Here is a 6,942-nt window from a genome sequence, read left to right as displayed (position 1 = left end):
TCTGATAAACATCACAACAGCACAGATGACTCTACTTTTGACGCAGATGTCTATTTTTTTTTTTTTAGTATTAGGGTTTGAACTGAGGGCCTCAAGATTATTAGGCAGGTGCTCTATAGCTGAGCCATGCCTCCAGTGCTAAGATGTCCTTTCTATGACAGTTTCTCACCATGACAAGATCCCAGCTACCCAGCCCTTGTCTCCCCTCCCACATCTCCCTTCACCCTACCACCAACTTCCTCCAGAAGGAGGAGGAGTCTTTCTCCAAGTCTTTCTTATATATCCTAACTTAGAATGCTCAACTCATCCTAAGGCACTCTCATTGGTTAGGATTCAACCGCAGCGAGAGCTGTTGTGACTTAAGTAATAAAGTAATATTTATTTCTTGTAAAACAGTTGCCAAGTACTCTCCAGCAATAATTTTATGTCAGTCGTCAGTCTTGTTGTGTGTTGTAATTTAGACAATCCTATGTGATATATATATATATATATATATATATATATATATGTATGTACACACACACACCCATACTGAGAGCCCCAAAGAGGCCTCATATTTAAGTAAAACATGTTTTATAAAAGCTAGTCTCATTGTGTTGTTCTAATTTGTTATCTTTTCTTTTTAGAATATAACATAGAATACAAAAAGATGAAATGTAATTTTGTTTTTGGAAGTGTGTGTGTGTGTGTGTGTGTGTGTGTGTGTGTGTGTGTGTGTGTGTGTGTGTGTGTGTGTGCATACGCACTTGCGCACATGCATGCCAATATTGTGTCTTGAACTCAAGACATGGGTGCTGTCTCTTAGCTTTTTCATTCAAAGCTGGCTCTCTACCTCTTGAGCTACAACTCTACTTCTGGCTTTTTGGTGATTAATTGGAGTCCCAGACTTTCCTTCCCAGGCTGGCTTCAAACTGGGATTTTTTTAATATCTCAGCCTCCTGAGTAACTACAATAGCCACTGGTGCACAGCTAGTTTTGGATTTTTGTTGTTATTTTGTTATGGGTTTGGTTTTGGTGTTTTTTCTTCTTTCCCATCATTTTACTTACCCATGTAAGATCTGGACATGTAAGGTTTTCTTTTTGGACTCTTTTTTCACCATACTGGAGCCGTAGGCCCTGTCTGGGACTCCTTTCAAATTAAGGAAAGTTGTTTTCACAGCCTTTCCATCAATTGCACGTCCAGAACTGATTTGATCAAATTACATTTGGTTAAACTTTCTCCAAGGGGTGGCCTCCCCATTCACAGCAGCCTTTCACATGAGGGCATCTGTTACTGGTGACTGTTTGGGGCAGGTGGGGTGGGGGTAGCTCTGGAACATGGGCAGGGGGAAACTTGAAAGAGGGAAGGGGCCATCACTGTGACTTTGCTAATTACTTAGATGGTCATGTTCAGTGTTCATTGTGTGTCACCTTAACCTAAAATAATACTTCCTTTCTCGTGGTTTTTAATCTCTGGTTGGGTTATAATTATCATAAAACTAATCTCCCATTCGTAGTTCAGTAAGCTGGAAATCCTTTCCAGTATCGCAGTATAAGAACAGCCTCATTCCAGTCCTGAAAATTCAGGAGATGATTTCTAGACTTCAGCTAAGAATAACTTGCCCTCCCATCTGGTCCTGCTAAGATGCTAGCAGCTAGCTCTTGGTCCTACCAGGGTCAGCAGGAAACAGCCAGCCACATAGCACTGAGCATACAATTTGAGTTGTGATTGAGGTCAAAGGGATTTAAATTTGAGGTAGAAGTCTGTTAGTTATAAGTTTTAGGGCAACAGACTGGGGTAAGTTACCCATCTCAATCCACCAACGAAAGAGACATGAGGTAGAAAGGGACAGAGAAAGGAGATTTATTTATTCGGCACGGTCACATTGGGAAGAAGAGGTAAAGGGATTCAATGACCCCCGAAAGAATCTATCCCAGCCATTCCAGGGGACCACACAGAGGCAGGCAGGCACAGAAGAAGGTTTATAAGGTTTATTAGACGGGCCCTATCTCCTCCGGGAGAGGGGGAAGTATGGCAGCTGCCCCAATCCAGGTGGTAGCCCTGTGGTTAGAGGTAGACTGAAGGTACTCTGCGTGTGTAGGTAGATCTGGGCAGAGAGTGGGAGTGGCCAGCTATCCTGGCAGGAACTCTAGGGCAGGGAGGAGCTCAAGTCTGGGTGGAGCTGGAGGGCTACAGCTGCCCCTGGGGAAGTAGTGGGAGTGGCTGGGGCCTTGAGGTAGGGAGAGTGCCAATAACCCCAAGTCCGTCTTTCAGGATCTGACAGGAACTATTGAACTTATAGAGAAAGGGGAGATGAAGGAGGGGTTGGGGCAGGCATAGCTGACAGAGCTTGAGCCTTGACCAGGACAATAGGCTGAGTGATCATTATCTCAGTTCTGGCTCTCCAGGGCTTCTGGAGACATCCTCAGTGCTGTCATCATCTGAAGGGAGCAATCTGGTCCCCATGAGATAATTATTTTTGCTTATAGGTACAGCTTCACTTCCATAGGTAATTGCCCGCATTTGGGGTATGATCCATCCTTCTGGGTTTGCTATTGATTCCATCCTTTGACATAAGCAACAGAGACTCAGGAAGAAAAGGTTAAAGAGGCAGGAATTGAGCCAGAGAGAACAAAATGGAGGGAGTCAAGAACATTGCCTGGAGAATGATGGAAGCGGTAACATTGTACTCACTGTACTCATTAATCAATATGCGGAATTGAAACTGTACAACTATTTAAAGATAATTAAAAAGAAAGGTAAAAAAGAAGCTTCTCTGGAACTGCTTTCATATTGATACTTACTTATTCTGCAAAAAGTTGACAGTGTAAAATAGCTAAATAACAAATTTAAGGAATCCTATCAATGAAAATGGTATAACAAGGCAGTTTATGAAGTGACAGAAAAAAAAAAAAAAACAATAAAATCCTGTTTCTGAGGATTTTGTTTTTTAAAGGGACTACTTAATTATGTCCATAAGAGATCAATGTAAATATTTTATTAGTGTATATAGAGGGGCTCATTGTGATATTCTATGCAAATTCATATCCTACTCTCTTTTTGCCTTCCTGTGTCCCACCAGTTTCTGGAGCCAAATAGTCCCTCTTTTATATTCATGTCATTCCCCCACACATTTTTAAGGTCTAGATTCAATATACAAAAGAAAATATGTGATCTTTGTTCAAGTCTGACTTATTTTTCCTGACATGATGATCTTCAAGTTAATTGAAATCAAATTGGTATTGCTGATTTTCTTAAAGATAAAGCTAGATTCGTAGATTGTACTTTTATTTTTTCAGTTGTGGGGCTTGAACTGTGGGCTTGGGCGCTGTCCCTGAGCTCTTTAGTTCAAGGCAAGCACTCTCCTACCTGAGCCACAGCACCATCTCTGATTTTCTAGTGGTTAATTGGAGACGACAGTCTCACGGACTTTCCTGCCTGGACTGGCTTTGGACGGTGATCCTCAGATCTCAGCCTCCTGAGCACTCACCTTGAGCTGAAGAGGTCAGGGACAGTGCCCAAGCCAAGAGTTCAAGCCCCAGGACCAACCAAAAAGAAAAAAGATTAAAGGACCAAAGGCATTTAGGGGAAAATGAGGCAGGATGAATTGAGGAAGATGAGGCCTGGTGAAGGCAATTAAAAACATGGTGTTTAGAAACACAGAAGCACCATCTATGTTCTGAAAAGACAGGATGCATTCCTTCCTGTGAGATGCATTTCTCACCCAAAGAATTAACATTTCTTTGGTAGGATGCATGCCTTCCTGAGAGAAATGCTTCCCCCAAAAGTAAGCAACCTCTTACCCAAATTGTAGACAACAGGACACCTTTCTTATCTTGAGGATAAACATCTTTTTGATTGTAGGATGTATTTTTATTTGGAAAGAGGACCCAAATCCAGAAACTCAGGAAGTGACACCAGAAGTGATTAGAGCAAAGATAATACACCTATCTTTGCCTTTACCATATAAATACCCCTAACAGCCAAGGAGCTGTATGTGTGTCTCCTTCTCCTTCCTTTTGAGAGCTCACACTCTATTAGAGTATGCTCCTGACTTTCTGCTTGTCTGTGTATCTGGGTTTTGCTTTTTTGTCTGCTTATTTGCTTGCTTGCTTACTTATTAAATAAAGTTCTGTCAAGTTTTTTTTGTTTTTTGTTTTTTACCATCATGACTTGTCTAGAAATTTTTATTCTGTGATCAAAGTCAAGGACCCCAAGTGGAGAGTCCCTACTTTTAAAGGGAAACTTCAAAAACCTTCACCTGCATCCAGGGACAAGACCAAAAAATGAAAATCTCAAAACACATTGTGGCCCAGTGCCAGTGGCTCATGTCTGTAATCCTAGATACTCAGGAGCTGAGATCTGAGAGTTGTAGCATGATGTTAGTCAGGGCAAGAAAGTCCATGAGATTCTTGTCTCCAGTTAATCAGCAAAAAGTCAGAAGTGGAGCTGTGGCTCAAGTGATATAGTGCTAGTTTCAGGAACAGTGCTCAAACTCTGAATTCAAGCCCAGGACTGGCACACACACACACACACACACACACACACACACACACACACACACACACACACACACATACACACACACTACCTACATTGTGTCTATGTACGAAGATGAAAGCTGTTGAACAATGAGGGAATGGGGAAAGATAGCAATAGAGGGAATTATTATTCTGATTAAAATGTGCATGGTGATCTTTTGAGTAAATGCCCAAAAGTGGGATTGCTGGGTCATAGGGGAGCTCTATGTGGAGTCTTTTGAGAAAACTCCACACGCTCTTGCTAAGTATTCTTGAGAAGTTACAGAAAATCTTTGCTTATTATTTCTATTGATCTCCTGGTTGCTTCAATTGGGAATAAAAGGGCTTTGTGATAAAGGCTCACTTGATCTGAGGATTGCAGTTCAAAGACAGCCTGGACAGAAAAATCCTTCTGAGACTCTTATCTCCAATAAACAACTAAAAAAAAAAAAAAAAAAAAGCCAGAAATGGAGCTGCGGCTCAAGTGGTAGAGTGCTATCCTTGAGCAAAACTGCTCAGGGACAGCGCCCAGGTCAATGAGCAAAAATGTCAACTGGAACAAGCCATCCCAGCTATAGCACCTAGTTCCCTGGGACAAAGCCAGTCCTGGCAATGAGAGATCACGGAGAGGAGTAAGAGGGCATGGTGACACAACCTAAATGGAATCACTTTGTGCCTGGCCTTTCAAAACTCACCAGAGCTAGGATATCAAAAGAAAATAGCCAATGATATTGTTGGTGGGAGTGTAAACTTGTGCAACTACTTTGGAAAGTGTGGAGGTTCCTCAAAAGACCACACATAGAGCTCCCCTCTGACCCAGCAATCCCACTTTGGGCATTTACCCAAAAGATCACAAACAAAACCATACTAAAGCTACCAGCACAACTATGTTTATTGCAGCATTATTTACCATAGCTAAGGTATGGAACCAACCCAGATGCCCCTCAGTAGATGAATGGATCAAGATAATGTGGAATATATATATATATATATATATATATGAATTCTATGCCTCCATCAGAAAGAATGACACCTCCCTATTTGTTAGAAAATAGAAAAACTTGGAAAAAAATTATATTAAGTGAAGTAAGCCAGGCCCAAAGAAACATAGGTCCCATGGTTTCCCTTATCTGCAATAATTAGTATATGTCTAGGACGAGTAGAAAAGGTCAAAAACTATTTACATACGACCATATAAGATGATGCTAAGCAAAATGAACCCTGAGGTTTTATCTTTCTAGCTGTTGTTTCTAATGTATTTATAATATACTATGTGATTTTTTTGTTTCTTTTGTTCTTCCCCATGGTACAGCTCCTGTTTTCACTGTATTTGATGTCGGTACCCTGCATCTTGTATATAAATTTTTCTAATTTGGGGAGGGGAGGGGAAATAACAAAATTCTGAAATAAGGATAAAGGTTGACCCATTGTAACAATGAGATACACAAGACACTATGTTGAAAACAAACTTTACAACTTTATGTGGGAGGAGTGGGGAGGTGGGGCGGGAAAAACAAAGGAGGAGGTAACAATGCTCAATAGGAAATGTACTCATTACCTTACTCATATAACTGTAACCCTTGTGTATAGTATCTTTACAATAAAAATATATATACTAAAAAAATAGCTAATAAGCATGCCCATCTAATGTTCATACCTGTCTTCTAACTAGATAGGAAGTTAAAGTGAGTCTTAGACTCAGATCAGTTAGGCTTGGCAGCTTCCTGGGTCTCCTATACATACTCTATAATCTAGACATCTACCAAGGCCTCCTGTCAGCCCCTTAACCATTCTGATCCAGTCCCAGCTTTTGACTGCTTATTCTTAACCAGCCTACTATGCTTTCCCCTACCCAGTCACCAGGTGTCAGAAGTAGCTAGGGACATTTTCCACCAACTCCAAGACCACCTGGAATGCAGGAGATAGGAACTAGCCAAGTTATCCAATTTTTAATTTTCTGCCCTGAACCTTTCTTTCTGCCATTTCTGTGCCATCTAGTATTTTTTTCTTATTGCTCAGCCCCTGCCTTATAGGATTTCTTTCAGATTTTATCCAAAGACACACACACATACACACACACACACACACACGTGTGTGTGTGTGTGTGTGTGTGTTCACCACCAAGGAACAGTCACTGCTGCCCTCTCCCAGACCGGACAACAACTCTGCCTTCTATCTCTAACGGCAATGTCCCTTGCCACCAGGAAGTAGCCAAAGAGAGTCAGTGCCCTTTATAACTATCAAAAGGCTTAGGTCTGCCTGGGAAAAGGGCGACTTTCTCTGTGTCAGTATGCACATGGACATCTCCCACACTTTCGTTCTCCACGCAGGACCACACATGTCTGTGTCCAGAAGTCTCCACGCAGCACCTGCATTACCCTGCATGACTGGCACAGTTGGGAGAAGTTACCTTCCTTTTCTCTGGGTCACATCCTGGACCTC

This window comes from Dipodomys spectabilis, unplaced genomic scaffold (assembly GCF_019054845.1).
Source record: "Dipodomys spectabilis isolate Male_0828 unplaced genomic scaffold, ASM1905484v1 ptg000095l, whole genome shotgun sequence".
NCBI lineage: Eukaryota > Metazoa > Chordata > Mammalia > Rodentia > Heteromyidae > Dipodomys > Dipodomys spectabilis.
This window is presented reverse-complemented; position numbering follows the sequence as displayed.